Source organism: Leptonychotes weddellii, chromosome 3, assembly GCF_054177405.1.
Source record: "Leptonychotes weddellii isolate Sample4059 chromosome 3, ASM5417740v2, whole genome shotgun sequence".
In the NCBI taxonomy this organism is placed as follows: Eukaryota; Metazoa; Chordata; class Mammalia; order Carnivora; family Phocidae; genus Leptonychotes; species Leptonychotes weddellii.
This window is the reverse complement of record NC_138371.1, coordinates 389,548-410,637: the sequence shown is the minus strand read 5'-3', so window position 1 is coordinate 410,637 and position 21,090 is coordinate 389,548. Positions and strand designations below refer to the sequence as shown.

At 45.3% G+C, this 21,090-nt stretch overlaps 1 protein-coding gene across 5 annotated transcripts in view; it reads right to left on the bottom strand.

Moving 5' to 3' along the window:
- HDLBP (high density lipoprotein binding protein) overlaps nucleotides 1-21,090 on the bottom strand; it is a 72,834-nt gene that overhangs the window by 36,815 nt on the left and 14,929 nt on the right. Inside the window, exon 1 of one of the 5 annotated variants that reach the window (XM_081813214.1) lies at nucleotides 3,798-3,816. The exons of 3 other annotated variants lie outside the window; for them this stretch is intronic. The gene's annotated coding sequence lies outside the window, so the exon portion shown is untranslated. Of the gene's footprint in view, nucleotides 1-3,132; nucleotides 3,259-3,797; nucleotides 3,817-21,090 lie in introns of those variants that run through there. One more of the 5 variants, XM_081813211.1, reaches the window with a different exon arrangement.

Genomic DNA, 21,090 nt, shown 5'->3' with positions numbered 1-21,090 from the left:
TATCAGAGTAGCACTTCCACATGTGGATTCTGACAAGATGTAAACGGTTAAGCACTCCCTCGGATTCCGAGTGTCTGGCCTGTGTACACTTAGCCAGTCTAGGCACAAGATGGAGGTGTCCTCTAGGTCAAAGTGCCAACAGTGAATCCAGGTGACCCAGGCCCTCCTTGTTCAGAACTTCTACTTGGGCCGCACCTGCTCTTCTACCTGCTGACCTTGCATCTCAACAGCCTCCCACCCCAGGTCACGCTATGCCACTTCCTAAAACCCACAACCATCCACCCCCTAATAACCCAGCTTCCCCACATGCCCAACTATGTTCACACCCTCTTCTCTGCTCCCACTCACCAGCCCTCCTGCCTTTCTGGACAGGGCAAATCTTCAGTGCCTGGTGATAGCCACTCAATAAGCCTGTAAAGTGCGGTCACTGTCCACGTCCCCTCCAGCCACAGGTCTTTGAGGAGCAATTCCCACCCTGCACCTAGTGTCACGAAGATAAGACCAGTTCCTGAAGGTCTCTTCTGAGATAGCTCACACACCTTTCAGAAGTCAATCCCAGCCAGCTCCTCTATGAAACCCCTTAGCCCAGGGGGCTCAGGAAAGGATCACCAACCCCACTGAACCTACTAATGTGTAGGAGGGAGAGCCTGTCCCAGAGCCTCTAACGCCCCCAAGTGTGCACAGGCCCTTGGGCAGCAGCAGGACAGAGTGGATCTCCAGAAACTCCAGACTTGTTTGACAGGATACGCTGGGTCTCTAGTCCCCAGATTTCCAGGGGCAGTTTATCGCAGCTGGAAATGAATGCATCACAACAAGCAGCAGAGTTAACATCTAGGGCTCTAATATCATCAAAAAAGGTTGTTCTTTTTCTTATAAACTTCTCAAAACCCTATCTTTTAACAATCTACTTTAAACACATGACGCATGTGTAAATGCAGACCTCCCTCTACCTGAGACTCTGGGCGCTAAGATTTTATGAAAGGCCAATCTCAGCTCTCCTAACATGCTCTCAGCATGACTGGCTACCTGCCTCTATTTCAACAAAGCAGCACCTAAGAAACTGTCCCCCACAGCTCTATGCCCACCCAAACCTGCTCCCCACCAGCCCTTGCTCTGTCTTCACAGACAACACCCAACAAGATGACTCCCACTCTACCGAGTCCTTGGACGACCCCACCAGTGATCGCTGCTATCTTAAGTTCTCAGGAGACCGTACACAGGCCCCATTATCAAAGAATAGAGGCCAAACACATGCTATCACGGTTCTTCACTTAATCTAGTAACACTGCTCAATCAGGCTGGAAAGGGACCTCAGGCACCACTCCACTGCAATCTTTGAATACCAGCAGACAGGACCTGTACAGCTTTCCAAGGGAGCCCCGCTTCACCTCTGCACAGCTGTCAGAATAGTCTGCCTCATGTAGTGCCAAGATCTACAACTTCTTGCCCCACTTTTGCCACAGAGAACAAGTCGACTTTTCTACAAGACTGCTTCAGACATGTGAAGGCCTTTCTCCTCCAGTTCTTCCCAAGATTGCTCCAGTCCCTTCCTCATTTTGGTTGCTCTCAACTACTTTCCCTGCAGGAAGCATTCAGATCCACTCACTCCAAGCAAATTGCAAACTATTCTCATCGTGGACCTTAAGTCTTATTTTTCAGAGCATAAATGTCCACATCTCAAAATATAACTATGCAGCCAACAGAACTAGGCCCAAAGAAAGGAGAACAGAGAGCAGCAGAGATTCTTCTCTTCCATCCGAGGGAACTGCCAAGCACTCCCATCATGTGGGAGAAATGCAAAGTCACAATGTTTGTGGACTACATCTGAAACTTGGTCCTAACAAATATACAACAGGAAAATCTTTAAAGGGAAGAATTTTCCTTCTCTACCAGAAGTACTTGTTGATTCCCTTGGGCCGTTCTGCCAATTATATTTTCAAAACGAAAGGTCTTTGCAAAGAAGTAACAGTACAGAAAGAACTTTATCTCAGCCACCTCATGAGTATCTCCCTACTTCACATAACTAGACAAGACCGAATACAGAGGATATTAAAAAACTCCAGTGGAAACCCAGGACTTCTTTCTTCTTCTTCCAAAATTAAAACTAGTTACTTTTATCCCCACACTAAACCTTCAAAGGAATTTTCCCCCCCAAAGTACTTCTCAAGACCCACAAGCCAAACTTGAGAACAAAAACAAATTCCCCACGGGCTAAAAGTTCACAAAGCCCCAGTGTGAGCGAGGCCCCCCCACGGGGGCCAGGTGAGCGGCTTCACCAAGTTCTGGAAGTCGGCACCCATCCCGCAGGAGGACTTTCGCAGATGCCACCTCAGCAGGCCCTCCCACAGGCCACGCGAGCCCGCGGGCGGGGACAGGCTTAAAGGGGCAGTAACGCGCTCGGCCTCCCCGCCTTTCATCCAAATTCGGTATTTTTCCGTAATGTGTTTTTCGTGCGCGGACCCTGGGGTGTGTCCAAGTTGCGCTGCAGCCCCCCAGGGCCACAGGCCCACCGGACCAAACAGACGGACAGCAGGTGGAGGTGCGGCTGGGCCTGCACGGGCCCTGCTCTTATCCCGGCCCCGGCCCTGCCCTTTGGGACCCGCACTGCACCCCCAGCACCCCCAGCCACCCCCCTCAAGTCCGGGCCGGGGGAGGGACGCAGGGGGGGAGGGGGCAGCTCGGCGGCCGGACGCCCACGTCACTGGCCCGGGCCCCAGGTCGGCCGCCCCTCCCCCGCGCCGGGCTAAGGGGTTGGGGGGGGCACGGAAAGAGCAGGACCCCGAGGGGCTGCCGCCGCCGGAGGCGCGGGTGTGTGTGTGCGGGGTGAGGGGGGGGGGCGCGCGGCCCGGCGCCACGGACTCGGGAAAGTTTCTCACTCTTCCCAAGCCGGCGCCGTGGCCCATGCGCAGTGGTGACACGTAGCCGCCCCCCGGGTCGGGCCGGGTTGGCGGAAGGGGGGGGGGCGCCCGGTTGGCGGCGGGGGGGAGGGGGGGGTCAGGCACCCGCGGCCCCTCCCCCGCCCGGCGCTCCACGTCGGCAGCCCGCGCCCCGCCCGCCCCGTGCCCCAACTTCCCCGCGCGCCCTCCTCCCCGCTCGCGCCCGGCCCCCCCCACCTCTCCGGCCCGCGCTCACTCCTCGGAGGTCAGCCCGTCCGTCCCGCCGTCCCGCCGTCCCGCCGCCCGCACGCCCGTCCGCTCGCCGCCCGCCGCGGAGAAGCCGGGCCGCGCTCCGAGGCCGGCGCCCGGGCCCCCGCGGCTATATAGGGCGGCGGCTCCAATCCCGCCGAGACACGTCAGGCGGCGGCCGCCCCGCCTCGCCCCGCCCCCCGGCCGCCGCCGCGCCCACGCTCCGCCCCCGCCGCCCCCCGCGGGGTCCCCACTAGCGGCCCCCGCCCCGCCGCGCAGAAGCGAGCAGCCCGGGGGCCAGGCCCAGCTCCGGAAAAGCTCTGTGGCTTTTAGAGTGGGCGGTGGGGACGGAGACTTGAGCGGTGCATCCCCCCACCACCACCTCCGGAACGCAGCGGGGAGACCCGCACCGTCAGGCCGAGCCCGCTCTGGAAGCCAGGTCACCAGCAATGCTGCCTCCCCACCCAATAAAGAAACAAGAGACCGCGAAGGACAACACAAAGGGAATTAACTGCTGCCCCCCTCCCCATTTACAACTCCCCGTACACAGATGGACGACGAGTTGGCTCTAGCCTAACCAAACTCCACGGGAACTCGGCCCATGCCCCAAAGTTCGGAGCACACTTGCCTTCCCTCCCGCTCCTGTGTGGTTCAGTTCCTTATGTCGCTCACCTCCACAAAATATCCCTATTCCCTGGCTACCAGTTTGAAGAACCCTCTTCATTTAAAGAGTGCATTCTCGGGGCGCTTGGGTGGCTCAGTCGTTAAGCGTCTGCCTTCGGCTCAGGTCATGATCCCAGGGTCCTGGGATGGAGCCCCGCATCGGGCTCCCTGCTTGGCGGGGAGTCTGCTTCTTCCGCTCCCTCTGCCTGCCGCTCCCCCTGCTTGTGTTCTCTCTCGCTCTGTCAAATAAATAAAATCTTTAAAGAGTGCATTCTTTCCTCATGGAGGTAAGAATGGGTGTGCCTACTATGTGCCCAACCCTAGATCCAGCAGGAGAGAGAATCCCTACCCTCAAAGGGCTTCCACCCTAAAGGGTGAGAATGGCTGATCAGGTTTGCATTCCTTGTATAATGAAAAGCTGCACTGTTTGATTTTTTAAATCAAGGGTACAAGTCCAGCGCAGGAATCTGTAGACATTAGCTGGTACCTCTGATGGAAGTGTCAGGAGGAGAATCCTGCCTGCATTATAAGAGTGCACCACAGACACGTGGAGCCACACAGGGCAAGAGGCAGGGACTGTGGGAAAAGCGAGGCCCGCTTCAACAGGAAGCGCAGAGCCAGGCCAGCGCAGCCTGTAGTTCTCATACAGGTGTTGCTTAGGTTGGGAGGATGACTGGGAATTTGGAGTGGCAGAAGGCACAACCAGATGTACTTTCTTCAGTGGAACACAAAGTATGTGGGGGAGGGGATGGGGGGTTGGGCCACTGAAGTTGTTCAGTCTGAAGATGACACCAGCTTTCCGTTGTGGTTGGCAATGGTACATGAACTAGATGGCCACATTTGGAAGGCAGCACCAAAAAGTTCCTCAACTGGATGCAGAACATGACAGTACTTAAGAATGGCAGGGAGGTTCTTGGCTGCCTGCACTAAGATTGGGAGACTGAAGGAAGACTAGACTGGAAAGGGGGGGGGGGTGATGCAAAAACTTGCCTTGGGGATGTGATGTGAGATGCCCACTGGATGGTCAAGTGTGGACGTCAAGTAGGCAAATGTATGGGCAAGCTGAAGGCCAAGGGAGAAGCCCAGCCCAGCCAGCAGGAACCCCTCATGACATCACTGGGGGACAGAAACCATGTGAGGCAGTCAAAAATCCACCCATTAGAGCCAAGGACATCATCGTCAAAGCAGTACCCTAAGTCCCTACGATGGGACCTGGACAGGTGGCTTATCCTTAGACTTGGAAGAACTTCTTTAAGCACCAAGCTCTTCAGCTCCCTTACTATGTTATTAGTGTTTGTAGGTAGTCCTTCCATGGGGACTAACCAACCAGCAACTCAGACAAGTGTTTTGTTGTTTTGTTTTTGAAGTCTCAGCACTGTGTATGTGGGGGGGGGGGAGGGATGGTTAAGAGGGAGGAAGAGGGGAGGGATTCCCAAACAGTTGGCAGGTCAACTGTCAAGAAACTTCCAATGAAGCTTGGAAGTCACCACAGTCAGAAGCTCAGAGTAGCTGGTGCACAGAAGGCCTTAAAAGACGTTAAAAGAGGGGCGCCTGGGTGGCTCAGTCGGTTAAGCGACTGCCTTCGGCTCAGGTCATGATCCTGGAGTCCCGGGATCGAGTCCCGCATCGGGCTCCTTGCTCGGCAGGGAGTCTGCTTCTCCCTCTGACCCTCCCCCTCTCATGCTCTCTCATTCTCACTCTCAAATAAATAAATAAAATCTTTAAAAAAAAAAAAAAAGACGTTAAAAGACCTCTAGTTAACAAAAGATATTGTAAAATCAGATGTTGAATTTGTGCTACAAACCATCCCAGGATGCTTCTTTGCTGATAATTATGACCAGCTTTTCTTCCCAGCAAGCTTCAGTGCATTGAAACTAATAGTTTGTAGAGGCAGATTGAGAGGGCTGGGTCCAGCAACAGTCACACCAGATAATGTGTGAGGAAACCCCTATGGCTACCTCAAAAAGTGAACATCAGTCTGTGACATTTGGGTTTTCAGCCCTCAAGGGGACATGGGAAAAGATGTGGGCCTGCTCAAGGTAAAAGGTTAGAACAGCATCCCCCAGCCCCTTAGAGCCATGACCCTCAAAAGAACTCTCAACAAAGGTAGGCCAAAGGAGGGATGGAAGAAAACAAACCCGCCAGCATAGAGACTTTCTAATCTGCTTTATCAGGTGGTGGGAGCTCCTCTTGAGCACTAGCAACCACAGACTAATACTTTGCATCACCCTACCTTTGTTGGGTGGGGGGAGGGCGGGGGGCGGGGGAGGGATGGAAGAAAACAAACCATCCAGCATAGAGACTTTCCAATCTGCTTTACCAGGTGGTGGGAGCTCCTCTTGAGCACTAGCAACCATGGACTAATACTCAATAAAGATTTAGCGCTCAAATCTTTACAACCCCATTTTTCCAAGACCCCCAAGCCCAAATCTAGGAACTAACAAAACAAAAAGCAACCCCACTCAGCAGAAAATAAACCTTGTAACAGGCTATAATTGATATAAACAAATCTACCCACACTGTAGAGAGGCTGTAAGTCCAAAATTCAAAAAACAAGAAGACTGAAATTGGATTAGACTTAAGAACTTTAGATGACAGAACTATCAGATTGAGACTGTAAAAAAAATCCTAAAGTGATTAGAGATGTAAGACATAAAGGTGGCCTTAAAAAAAAACCAGAAGATAGAACAAATGCAAAGGGTTAAGAGCTATAGATAAAAGGGGTGCCTGGGTGGCTCAGTCAGTTATGCGTATGACTCTTGGTTTTGGCTCAGGTCATGATCTCACTGTTGTGGGATCGAGATCCATGTCTCCACACTCTGCAGGGAGTCTGCTTGAGATTCTCTCTCCCTCTCCCTCTCCCCACCCCCCCACACATACAACATGCTTGCTCTCTCTCAAATAAATCTTTGAAAAAAAAAAAAAAACTATAGATAAGAGAATGAGGAAGTCCAACATATGTCTAATAGAAGTTCTGAAAGAAGCAATCACAAGGAACAGAGAAGCAGTATTGGAAAAATAGGAGAGAAAATTCTAGGATGTAACGCTATCCCTCCCCCCATGCAAGAGACAGAACAGGTAGCTAGCGGCATCCTTTAAAGTAATCCACCCTAAACACCCTGTAGTGAAACTTCAGAATGCCAAAGACAAGAGTAGAACCTAAAAGTGACTAGAGAAGAGACAGGTTACCTACAGAGGAACACCAGGAGACAGCACAATGCCTACCAGAGGAAAACGAACTAACACCTGTAAACTATGTTGAAGGAAGTACCTGCCAACTCAGAATCCTTTCTCTCATTTAAGGGCAAGAGTGAAAGAGACACGGGCGCCTGGGTGGCTCAGTTGGTTAAGCGACTGCCTTCGGCTCGGGTCATGATCCTGGAGTCCCGGGATCGAGTCCCGCATCGGGCTCCCCGCTCAGTGGGGAGTCTGCTTCTCCCTCTGACCCTCCCCCCTCTCATGCTCTCTGTCTCTCATTCTCTCTCAAATAAATGAATAAAATCTTAAAAAAAAAAAAAGAGTGAAAGAGACACATTTAGACTAAGAGAAAGCTATTACTACTACTGATGGATGGCTACTGTAATAACCACTTCAGGACATGCTCCAATAAGAAGAAAGCGAGAGCCAGAGAGTTCTGCCAGGAGGAATACTGACAAAGAAACCAGTAACCCAGATAAAGTGAAACAGGCACTGACCACATAATAACAATAAAATCTGGAGAAAATTAAAATACAAAATGTAATTAAAATTATAAGCAGCAACCAAATATAAGGTGAAAGGAGAAACTGAAGTTGGAATATTTCAGAACACTATTTGAGGAAAGGTTAGAAATATTAATTTTAGACCTTGTTGAATTAATGATACAAACTTAAAGATAATCTAGTGAAAGCACAATTTTTAACTTTCAAATCAAAAAACCAAACTCTCAAGCAGAAGTTACTGGCAATGTTCTAGATCTTGGACTAGGTGGTAGGTTCAGAGGTATCCACTGCAATAGACATGATTACTTACCAGTTACGTTACTTTGTATTAGTAATTATTAACTAAAAGAGATGAAAAGAGAAAACAGAATAGGAAGCAGGAGAAGTAAAAGACGAGCAAGGCAAATGAAGCACAAAATATGATGAAAGAAATGAATCCAGATGTGGTAATAATCTAATGTAAATACAAAATCCAGCTAAAAGCTAATTCAGCCACCATGTGGACACAGAGGCTGAAAGTAAAGGGATGGAAGAACAGTCCAGACAAGACCTAACCAATAAAAGTTGAGCTAGCCATATCAATTTCATATCAAGTAAACTGTAGAGTAAGAACTAAGAAAGTCAAGATTAAAAAATCCAAATCAATTCTGATTATGTATATATCTAATAACAGAGCTACAAAATATATAAAGTAAGAACAGGAAGGTTACTAGAAGTTGACATATCTAGGATTACAGACAAAGACAGACTCAGCTCCTCTGGTAACACAGATTATTAAAATTAAAACTGTACAGAAAATTAAAACAATGTAGTTAATAAACCTACTTTATTGGATTTATGTAATCCTTCACCCAATTATTAGAAATGACATGTTCTTTTCAATCTTAATAGAATTTTTATAAAAACTGGCCAGCAGCTAGGACAAAACAAAAACAAATGGCAAAGAATTAACAGCGTAACATTCTCTAAATACAACACGATCAATTAGGAGTCAACTTAAAATTTTAAGAAGCCTGGAAATTTAAAAACTTGCTTCTAAGTAACTCATGGGTCAAAGAAGAAATCTGAAAATATTTACAACTAAACAATAAGCAGTTATATATCCAAACTTGTGGAATCAAGCCAGAGTGTTGCTTGGAGACAAGTTTATAGCCTTAAGCCATCATATTAGAGAAGAGGAAAAAGTAAAAATTTAATCATCCTCTCCTGAAATTAGAACAAAATAAATCTAAAGAACGTTTAAACTAATAGACAAGAAATTAATGAAATAAGAAACATACTAGAGAGAATAAATACAACTTACAGCGGAGTCTTTAAAAAAATCAGTTAGATCTCTGGCAAAAATTGACCAATGGAAAAAAAAAAATAAGAAAAAGTATGAACAGGCAATACTAAGAATTCAAGGGGATCAAAACTACAGCCACAGACTCTGAAAAATCATAGAAGAACTCTAATAAGACAAGTATTATCAAAAACTTGAGGGCACTTGGGTGACTCAGTTGTTAAGCATCTGCCTTCGGCCCTGGGATGGAGTCCCCCAAAGGGCTCCCTGCTCAGTGGGGAGTCCGCTTCTCCCTCTACCCCTCTCCCCTGTTTGTGCTCTAATAAATAAAATCTTAAAAAAAAAAAAACTTGAACACACACCTACACAGGTACACGCACGCTCACGCACACATACACGCACCTTGAAAACAGAGAAAATAGGCAACTTCAGAAAAACAAGTCGCCCAGTCTGTTAGAAATGGAGTTTATATAACCAACCCTCCCCAATTTTCAAAGAAACTAATATAAAGATCTCAACAGAGAGACAGGCCCATATGCTTTCGTAAGGAAGCCCTGAGAAATTATCTTCCCAACTCACTTACAAAGCCAGGAGACTTTAATATTTCCCAGACAAGTGTAAGAGGAGAAAAGAATGTATGAATTTCATCTAGATACTTAATAATCTAGCAAACTCATCTAGAAAGTCAAAACAATATATAATGATAATGTCTATTTTATTCCAATAATGCAAGCTGGTGCAATATTAGAAAGACTAAGTAGGGGAACCTGGGTGGCTCAGTCAGTTGAGTGTCCGACTCTTGATCTCAGCTCAGGTCTTGATCTCAGGGTCTTAAGTTCAAGCCCCGCTTTGGAGCCTACTTAGAAAAGAGAAGACAAAGTAATTCACCACATTATTATACCCGGGCAAGAATGATTTTATCACCTCACAATATTCAAATAAAGAATCTGATATAATTTGCCCATTCCTCATAAAAAGAACAAATAGAAGGACACTTCCCTAGCTAAATGTTAGGTGCCTACCAGAAGCCCTCATTAGAAACATTCACTTTAGGATCACAAAGACCAAGAGGGTTGCAAATGAGCGCTTTCTGTGTTCGAACCTACCCTTGAGATCCTAGCCAGGGCAGGAAGGCAAGAAGAACTGAAGCGAGAACTGGAAGCGGCAAACAGCAGGGCTCACAGGCAGTACAACTGTCCGAGTAGGAGATCCAGGAGGAGCTCTGGATACACTATCAGAACTCAGGGTTTTCTGGAAACAAAATCAGTACACAAAACCAAACATGTTCCAAAACAGCAGCAACAAACATCAGAAGTCAATCTAATAAGAAAATAATAGAATTTACAGAGAAGGTTCTAAAACCCTTTGTCAAAATACAGAGAAGACCTAAAAATAGAGAAGTGCCATGTCCAACCTATCTAGGAAGACTTAATCATAAAGACTGTACTTCTCCCCTAATCAGACTAGAAATTCATGCAAATGCAGCTTAAACCTTGAAAGGGGCATGCAGGTGCGTATGCGTATGGAATTTCGCAACCAGATTTTATGCAATTTTTATTTAGACAGTATTTCTATGTACCATTTTTATAATATTGTATCATGTAACAATATTTCTGTATACAATTTTTAGAATATTTACATACACAATTACATTTATTCAACAAATCTTATACAAAAGATCAAAGGCTATGAACAGCCAATTACAGCTGTGAGGAAAATAAGGTAGGGAGAACTTGCCCTCCCGAATATCGAGATTTCACAGCTACAGTAATTCAGACAGTGTGGTGCAGGGACAGAGAACAGTGGAGCAGACGGGAGGCACCCGACGCAGACACCCTAACAGACAGCTGTCACTTTTATCAGAGGTGAACTTGTGGACGAACTACAATTGATGCCTCCGCGAAAACTGGTTATCTAAATGAGGAAAAAGCGTAGGTCCCTACTTTATACCATTCACAAGGCCTACTAAGGCTAAAGACGCAAACACCCTAAGACAGCAATCCCACTTTTTAACTTTTTTGAAGACTTTAAGATTTTAAGTAATCTCTACACCAACATGGGGCTCAAACTTACAACCCTGAGATCAAGAGTTGTACATTCCACTGACTGAGCCAGCCAGGCGACCCAACAATCTCACTTTTAGATGTCTACTTTTGAAAAACAGTTTTCTTGCGTGAGTGCAGGGAAACAGAGACAAGGATTCTGTCATCACAGCACACTGTTAGCAAGAGCCAACAACAGCCTTTCAATGGATAAACACGGATAGAGGGGTGTCATTTAAGCTACCTACTGTCTTTGCTCTAGCTAATGACCTACGGGACTCAGGGAAGTGGAGCCGTGCAGACGGGGGTCAGGAAGAACAATGGGCCAGAGGACCCCTCCGAGGCTGTGAGGGCCCCTCAGGTCTGATCCTTGCTCAGAGGCCCTGCGATCCTGTAAGAGGTTGGCGCTCAGGGATGGGAGTGTTTCTCACAGTCTGCTCTCCCACACCAAGTGTGGTGGTCGGGTCTGGGCAAAGAAGAATATGTTTTCATCCCTCTTGATAGCTCAAAAATATACTAATAAACTCATTTTATGATTCAGCTTATTTATACCTGGCTATAAACTGTAGCGGCAGGTTGGGAGCATATTCTAATACTGAACACATCAAAACTAGGTTCCTTTCTTTGGCTCAGAATGGTATTTATTACCGTAGGACATCCAACTTGGCAGCCTATTCCCTAAAGTACAACCGTCCCGTCCAGCGGGGAGGGCAACAAACGGCCGTGGGCTGCAGTCTCCGCCGTGCCGCTCTACTCTGCGCCGCACCAGTTTCATTTCTCTTCAGGAAGTGACCGAAAGGGGACCGAAGTGTTCTTCAGTGACCCTGCTACGAGATTTCACGTCTTTCTCTTCCACCTAAGTGTTGGCTAAGTCATCACAGGCACCCACAGCGAGGACAGACTGCATGCAGAACAGCACACCTGTGGTCAGGACAAGTAAGTTCAGAGTCTTGCTCGGATCCTATTTGGGTCACCTTGGCAAGTCGTTTAAGCTCTTAACTTTTACAAGTTGCCTTTGTAAATTGTTAAAAAGATCAAGGAAGATAAACTGCCCTACAGTAGCCAGCCATCTCAGTGTATGGGAATATTAACATTTAATTCCACGAAACGAATACATTTAATGTAGTACTCCACTAATTTCATGAATACTGAAATAATCATTGTATCTTTAGAGAGATGAGAAAAGAATAGCATTTATTTAGGGCCTAATTCAAGAACATGTGTCAGATAAACTCCACTAATTTCATGAATACTGAAATAATCATTGTATCTTTATAGAGATGAGAAAAGAATAGCATTTATTTAGGGCCTAATTCAAGAACATGTGTCAGATCACACCAGAACAAAAACCAAGAGCAGGATGTTCAACCAACTGAGCCACCCAGGCACCCCCACACCTTGTTAACTCTTTTTAAAAAGCGAATGGGACAATGTTAGGTTCAAAAGGGTAAGTTCATGGATTTCCATAGAAATGAAAGGAAAACTGCCCCTTAGCCATGCTGGCCAGCAAATACTGATGACATGTGGCTACTGACACTTGAGACATGGCTACTCCCAAATGATGCATGCTCTGAGTCTGAAATACACACTGGATGTTCAAGACTTCATATGAAAAAACACAACGAAAAACACCTTGCTGATGACTCTATATTGATTACATGATGAAACAATGCTCTGGATTGGGATAAACAAAATATGTTCTTGAACTTAATGTCACTCTTTTTTTTTACACTTTTAAGGTAGATAGTAGAAATTTTAAAATTCTATAGAAAACTCTTATTTGGACAATGGTGCTATAGAGTTGGTTTTCCAATCCAAAGCAGAAATGGAATCTGACAAAAAGGTTTTTCTTATTAATAAACTTTATATCAGTCTTTTTAAAAAGTCCCAAATCAACTTACTACAGATTTATTGTTTAAAATAAATAAATTTAGATTAGGGGAAGGAATACAAATGTGTCTGTCGGGAAGGTTTCCTCTGCCACAAACACCCAGGAGTGTGTGGCACAGGGAGCTGTCTCAAAGGCTTCCGGGAAAGAAGTGACCAAGTTCAGTGCACAGCATTCCTTCCGAGGACTCAAACAACCCATTAACAACCCCAAAAAAAAGGGCAAAAAAAAAAAAGATACAAAGATCTTCTACAAAAATGAGTTGTACAAAAGAAAATGCATGTTTCAAGTGGGAGGAGATCTTACATTATGCCTCTCAGTTTGGCAAAAATGAAGTTTGATGAACATTAGAAAACGAACAGGAAAACTGGTGTGGCTGGAGGAATAACTGATGTGATCTCTTTGGAGAGCAATTTGATTATATATTGTAACTTAAAATACAAATATTCTTTGACTCTGTAATTCCTACTTCTTGGAACCTCTCCCACATGTGCTCACATAGGTGCCGAGAAACAAACACACTGTGGCTTTTTTGCAGGAGCAAAAGATTGGACATTTGTGTTGTTTCTAGCAGGGGGCTGGGCAAATGATGGTGGGACACAAAGCCTCATAACGGACCTGCCGACTGAGCAGGTCTCCACCCACCAGTTCCATTCATGGACTGCCTCCTGCATGCCCAGAACTCCAGCTCCCACCTGTGAGGGTACACACTTACCCCCAAACCTGTTTATGCCAGCCCTACTTGTTCATGTAACCACATAATTTAAGAATGCAAAATAAGGAAAGAAGAGTGAAATGTTTCTACCAATATTAAATTTATCACATTGAAATTCTCAGTAAGGGCAGGTTGCTTTAAAAAAAATTATGTCAAGTAAAAAATTTTTTAAAAACCTCAAGGAATCTGACATTCTAATTGCTCTGTGTCTAAGTTCTTGATCCACTTAAAAGAAAATGATGTTGAATGCCCTAGATAACATAGTAGGAGTTTGGTTTACATAAGAAGAGATTATGTAGAATCCAATCAGCAGACCCTGAGAGACAAGGTCTCAGCCCTGGACCCGTGATTGGGGGTGAATGAGTGTCCCTCCCTCAACCATACAGCCAGTGTCCTGTCAACTCAAGAGCAAGGGTACATTGATATATAGTCAGCTGTGTTAGAGAGAGAAACATGTCTATATGTGCATAAACTATCTATGATCTGCTACTTGTAGGATATCCAAGCCACCCAGAATAGAAAAACAGGGAGCACAGAGCCAGGCACCAGGAAACACCAGCATTCGAAGCTGGGTAAAGGAGGGGGGACTGTTCCGAAGGACTTGAAAAAGTAGCAATGGTATTAAGTTGGGAGGTGAGCACATGTAAAAACAGCATATATTTCTTATACACCAAAAAAAGGTGTGTTTTAATAGGTTTAGAAATTACTGATAGACATAGGCTAAGTGCTCCTGAGAGTCAGCTGCAGGAGAGGAATGGCTCTGTATTATATGATGCTCCTTACTTTTTCCGTGGATACTTCTGTTTGGAGAGGGAAACAAAGCGGTACTATTAAGCAGCATCTGCTACTACAAATCAGCAAAAGGCAGGGTCACAAAAATTACTTTCTTCACTGTTTTATTAGACCCTGGTATCGGCAAGAGGTCTGAATTAAGACATCTTTGTTGTTCATTTCCCTGGGAGGGACTGCTGATGACAGAGAAGAGGAGGACTTACACAAACCCTTTAATTTAAAGCCCCTGGGAATTGGAAGCTACCCAAGACTGTCTTTACGTATCTGGAGAGCAGTACAGAAGGGGTGAGTTCTGCCCAGCTCCCAGCACGTACAGCTAGGAAAAGTGAGCGACAGGAAAAGACTGCGGAGACACGTCTCACCTCAGCATAAAGAGAGTGAGCAAGCCTCATGGGACTTGCTCTCAACACACTGGGCCCAGCTGCTCTCACCAGGCACACCGGCACATGGCAACCACTTGCTTAGACCACTCCTCACGGTCTAAGCCAACCACTGCTTCCGGGTGGAAATGGATTCTGTGACCCTTGGGTCATCTGTGTCTCTGAATGCCATGGTAACAGGTTTCAAAGCAGCAACAGACTGGGGGCCACAGCAAGCCCCACCTCAGGGGAAGGTAGTGTGGGAAGAGGACAGCAAAGGCAGGACGGGGACCAAACACCTGTAGAGGATGGCTCTGGCAATAACCCCCTCAGCCCTACAATTAAAAAAATACTTTTGATTTTCTGACTATAAATCCCATTAAAACTATAAGAAACAAAATAATTCTAAGGGCAACAACTTATACTTGAAAAATGTTTTTTCTTCCTACAATTTACACAGGAAAGGTCTATGACCTAGACTTTTAGCTTGTACTTAGAAAACATTATGCTACAGATACAAAGTTAGCTCAAGCCATAGGTAGAAATACCTAGGAACTGGAACCAGTCCCATCCAAATGGAAATGTAATGCTTCTCTATAAAGAAACAAACATCAGAACAATCAAGTCTTCGGATTCTCCCCTGTCCAGGGTATTAAGCCCCGGCAGACACTCGAAGTGTCTGGTCATGTCACATCTCTTCACTTGGCCCGTTTTCTCATTTGTCATATGAGGAGGTGGGACTCCATTCTCTCTTCCAGTGCTGTCTTTCTGAGTCTGCTCTAGGGAGTGAACTTCACTTTTAGATGTAAAGAATTGCTGGTATAGCTGTTCCCCGCAAAGAACTAACTACTTCAACATAAAGGTGCCCTACTACAAGCCCAACGTACAGACCAAAGCAGATGTGTTTTACTCCGTATCCTGGACTCAGAGCAGGCCATCATGCTGCCAGAGCATCTGGGGAGCAGCAACTGAGACATTTCACCTGTCACAGAAGAAAGGTGGGCAGGGCAACAACAAACGGTTGCCCCACTATTAGAAAACCGGCACTAACCAAAGAGGGATACAGGGCAAAGACAACCTGTTTATGGCTCCACAGAGAGCCAAGGGTAAGAAACAGGAGGGCAGCAGGGCCCAGATCAGCATGGCAGCCCCAGACTCAGGAGTACCCACTGAGGCCAACTCCAAGCAGATATCAGACAGCTAACTTGGAATGGATTCTACCTATTGTGTGAAGGAAGGACTGATTACACAGAAGGGTAGTAGCAGAAACAGTAAGAAATAAAAAGGTAACAAAGTCTGGAAACAACCACACCTTCATTAAGGAGGAGGAGGACTGAACAAATCATGCTATATCCATGCAATTGAAGTAACATGCAACATAAAGAGCATGGGAGAGATTTCCACCCACTAGTACGTGTGGTCTCCAGGGTATACAGTTAATAACAAAGGCAACAGAGGACTGCAGGTGCAGAGTATGCCACCTTCCCCGAAGAATCAGAAATATGGTGTGTCTACACACACACACACACACACACTAGAAGGGAGGCGGAAAGGAAGCCACATCCATCTGAATACACCACCATTCACAGTTTTTCTAGTACCATATAAATCACAGAAGTACAAACTCTAGAAATAAAATATGTCCTGTTTCTTCATCTGGATGCTGGTTCTATGGATGGGTTCAGTTAGTGATAATGCATTGATCCATATACACTAAAGACTCGTATCACTCTCTATGTTTGTTATACTGCAATAAAAAATTCACTAAAAAAATTGAAACAAATCTAACAATGTCATATTGGTGGCATAAACATCAGAGAAAAGGTAACTAAAACACAATAATAATTTGAACGCATAGGGGCACCTGGGTGGCTCAGAAGGTTAAGCATCTGCCTTCGGCCCAAGTCATAACCCCAGGGTCCTGGGATCCAGCCCCACATCCGGCTCCTGCTGAGCAGGGAAGCCTGCTTCTCCCTCTCCCTCTGCCTGCTGCTTCCCCTGCTTGTACACTCTTTCTGTCAAAAATAAATACAATCTTGGGGCGCCTAGGTGGCTCAGTCGTTAAGCGTCTGCCTTCGGCTCAGGCCATGATCCCAGTGTCCTGGGATCAAGCCCCGCATCGGGCTCCCTGCTCAGCGGGAAGCCTGCTTCTTCCTCTCCCACTCCCCCACGTGTGTTCCCTCTCTCGCTATGTCTCTGTCAAATAAATAAATAAAATCTTTACTAAATAAATAAATAAATAAACAAATACAATCTTAAAAAAAGAAATTTGACAGCATATTCCAAGTGAGACGGATATATCCTGCTAATGTTAGCATTGTTATTCCAAAAATGTTAAATGGTAACATTTAAGTAATCAGGTAATCAAGTTAACATCCTTAAGAACCAGGATTTTTGGCATAAGATACACACTGAAGTAAAAATCATGTAAATATTTATTTGAATATTTATTTGAACGGGAAATGTCCATATTCATGATTATTTCCCAAGTCTGTCTACTATGAGAAACTGAAAATTAATAAAGGGAAACCTCACTAAGCTGGAGTGGGGAGGATAAAAGGGGGAGCCACACCACTCAATGTCAATTATAGGAAGAATTGTCTATTACAGACCCCAACAGGGAAGGACATACACTTTATCTCCTACAAGAAATCGACCACCCCTGCAACTAAGCCAATGAGGAACTGACATCCTGAATCCCCAACTCCTGCTTCTCTCCAATGGACATTCCTTCAAAACAACCTCTCCCACCTTCCTCCTCCTTCTTTAGAAAATAAAGTTCCTCTTCTTTGTTGGACTTGCCTACCATTTTGCCATAGCTTGCACGTCCGGAATTGCAATTCTGTTGTTCTTGAATAAATCCATGTTTGCTGGTAAAATAACTGACTGATTTACTTCTATGTTTAACACAACAATAGTGGCAGTGAGCATCCCTACCTAGCACATGGGCTGTGGCATCCAAACACCATTTGCCACTAAAAGGAACCAGGTTCCTCAGAAAAATGGCTCATCTCAGATGTAGAGCAGAATATGGACAAGGTGGGACATCTTGCTGTGGCAGAAAGGCAGGTCACAGACAGATGGGGTCATGTCCAAAGAACACAGAAGCCAACTTGGGGAAACAATACGAGCTTCAAAAAATGGCTTAAATGGGCCAAAACACAATTATATACATACCCATAAGTTGATAATACTAGGAGAAATAAAGCCACAAAAATGCATTGTCACTTTGGAAGCAGCTAGTCCCAGTGCATTCTTGACAATGATAAAGGAAAGGAGGAGCCACACTTCAGGGTAATCAGAATTGAGAAGGGAAACCTTCTTTACAGGAGAATCAACTAATAAATGTAGACACAGAAACAGAAAATTCTTGGGCACCTGGGTGGCTCAGTTGGTTAAGCATCTGAGTCTTGGTTTCAGCTCAGGTCATGATCTCACAGTTGTGGGATCGAGCCCTGCATCGGGCTTTGCGCTCAGCATGGAGTCTGCTGCAGATTCTCTCTCCTCTCCCTCTGCCTCTCCCCACTTGTACTAATTAAAACAAAACAAAACAAAACAGAAAATTCTTCATTTTGCAAATGCCAATTGTACACTAACTCACTGTCCCCAAAGATATTCAGGTCATTCATTATTCCTGGAGCCTGTGAAAGTTACAGAGGAATTAAGTTAAGAATACTGAGATGGAGCGATTACCTTGGATTATACAGGTGGGACCTAAATGTAATCACAAGTAACATTAAAACTGTGTACTTTAAAGATGGAGGGAGGGGTCACAAGGAATGCAGGCAGCCTCAAGAAGCTGGCAAAGGCAAGAAATGGATTCTCTCCTAGAGCCTCCAGAAGTAGACCCTGCTGACACCATGACTTACCCCAGTAAGAGTGACCTTAGCCAAGTCTGCGGTAATTTATTATAGCAGCAAAAGGATACTAAGACACCAATGAAATGGACACAAGCAAAATGGCTATGAAACCCATTAGAAGACTGGCTGATAGAGAGCTCCTATAAGGAATGGTCAGCCTGCTGACACCGTACCCTCTGATCACTGTAACATCCAAAATGACAGCCACAGATCGTGCCTCCTGGGACACTGCAATACGGTACACAGAACAATCCAGGATATATTCTTGACACCACCTCTGCATCTCCCACTCCACACAGCCCTGAAAAAAAACAAAACAATCAAACCTGGAACAAATTAAGCATTTAGACATGTAAGTTTATAGAAATATGAGGATCACAGAAATGCACTACATACCACAATATAATCAACCCAACCCAGAATGTGGGGAATTCCACAGCACCAACGGCCCTATAGCTTTCATAAATAAATGGCATTAAAAAAAGAGAAGAAAAAAACTGTTACAGATTTTAAAAGAGACAAAAGAGGGGGCGCCTAGGTGGCTCAGTGGGTTAAGTGTCCAACTCTTGATTTCAGCTCAAGTCATGATCTCAGGGTCATGAGATCTATTAAGCCCGAGTTGCAACTTGCTTTGTTGAGTTGGGCTCACATGGGTCTCGGTGCTCAGTAGGGAGTCTGCTTAACATTCTCCCTCTGTTCCCTGCCCCCATCTGCTTGCATATGCTCAAAAAAAAAAAAAAAGAGAGACAAAAGCAGCATCAACTAAATGCAGTGTGGAGAGACCTTCTTGGGTTTTGATTCAAATAAACCCTATATGACCTCTGGAGAAAACTAAACACAGAATACATATTGGACAATATTAATAACAGAGTTAATTCTGTCAGGTATGGTTTCTTTAAGCCCTCCTCTACTAAAGATACATGCTAAAGTATTTACAAGTGACAGGTAATCTGAGATTTGCTTAAAATAAAATAGTCAAAACTAAAAAAGTTTGGGAGGGGCAGAGGAAGACAAAACCAAAATGGCAAAATGTGACAATTGTTAAAGCTGGTTTCTCTTCTATTTTGGGGTATGTTTGCACATTTTCCTAATAAAAGGCTTTAAAAAGAGGATCAAAGAGAACTCCTTGTCAAAATCCATAAGGATGCTGCCAAAGCTGCACTCAGAGGGTGAATCAAACTTTTAAATTTTATTATAAGAAAGAGTGAAGATAAATGAGCTAAAGCATTCAAGTCAAATGGAAAGAGAAAATCAAAGAAAGTAGAAGTAATAAACAAAAGAACAATTGGTGAGGGGTGCCTGGGTGGCTCAGATGGTTAACTGTCCGACTCTTGATCTTAGCTCAGGTTTCCATCTCAGGGTCTTGAGTTCAAGCCCCATGTTGGGCTCCACGCCCAGAATGGAGCCTAATTAAAAATAAATAAATCAATAAAATTTAAGAAAAGAAGAAGAATCGGTGAGATAGAAAACAAAAACAAGGGACGCCTGGGTGGCTCAGGCGGTTCAGTGTCTGCCTTTGGCTCAGGTCATGATCCCGAGGTCCTGGGATAGAGTCGCACGTTGGGCTCCTTGCTCAGAGGGAGCCTGCTTCTCCCTCTGCCTGCTGCTCCCCCTGCTTGTGTGCGCGCGCTCTCTCTCCGACAAGGAGATAAAATCTTTATTATAAAAAAAAAAAAAAAGGAAAACAAAAACAAAAAATAGGTGATTCGATCAAAGCCCAAATCAGTTTCTAAGAAAATAGCAATTAAAGAGCTGTTAACTCCTTCTAGTCGGACAAAGAACACACACAGAATACAAACTCACAATGATACAATACTATCCTTGCTTGGTTTTGAAGTAAGAACTGCTGCAAATGGCAGGAACTGTATCTTCTGGTAGCTCCCAAGGAAGTAAGAGCTTCTTTGCCCCACGGGGCCCTCACAATTTATTATTTTTGTATCTCACTGGCATTAATTGGGTTCTAAGCCCATCAAGGGACCGATAACTGTAGTCAAGGGACCAAGGAAATGGGATATGTCTATTAGCCATAGCCAATCAGGGTCTACCCATGCAGCTGGGTCATTTCATCCAAAACACACAGTTTGTACTGGTGGAAAGGGTGATCCCTAGAGGCAAATCAAGGCTCTGTTTGCTTCCCCAAACAATGAGTGGGTGCTGCAGAGAAAAGTGATTCTTCACTGCAAACCAGTTTACAAACATGGAAAGTTTTGTTTGTGTTTTTTGTTTTTTTTGAGGGAGAGAGAGAATATAAGTGTGTGAGTGGGGCAGGGAGGGGCAGAGGGAGAGGGAGAGAATCTCAGGCAGCCTCCACGATCAGCACAAAGCCCAATTCGGTCTCCATCTCACAACCCTGAGATCACGACCTGAGCAGAAATCAAGACTCCAGTGCTTAACCAACTGTGCCACACAGGTGCCCCAAACACGGAAAGTTTTAAACAAAACACCAGACCAATAAATCCAGCATTTAATTTATAGAGTAAGACACCATGACTAGGTAGGGTCTGTTCTAGGGATGCAGTAAGGATTCAATATTAGGAAATGTATGCATCTCGGGGCGCCTGCGTGGCTCAGTCATTAAGCATCCGCCTTCGGCTCAGGTCATGATCCCAGGGTCCTGGGATTGAGCCCCGCATCGGGCTCCCTGCTCAGCAGGAAGCCTGCTT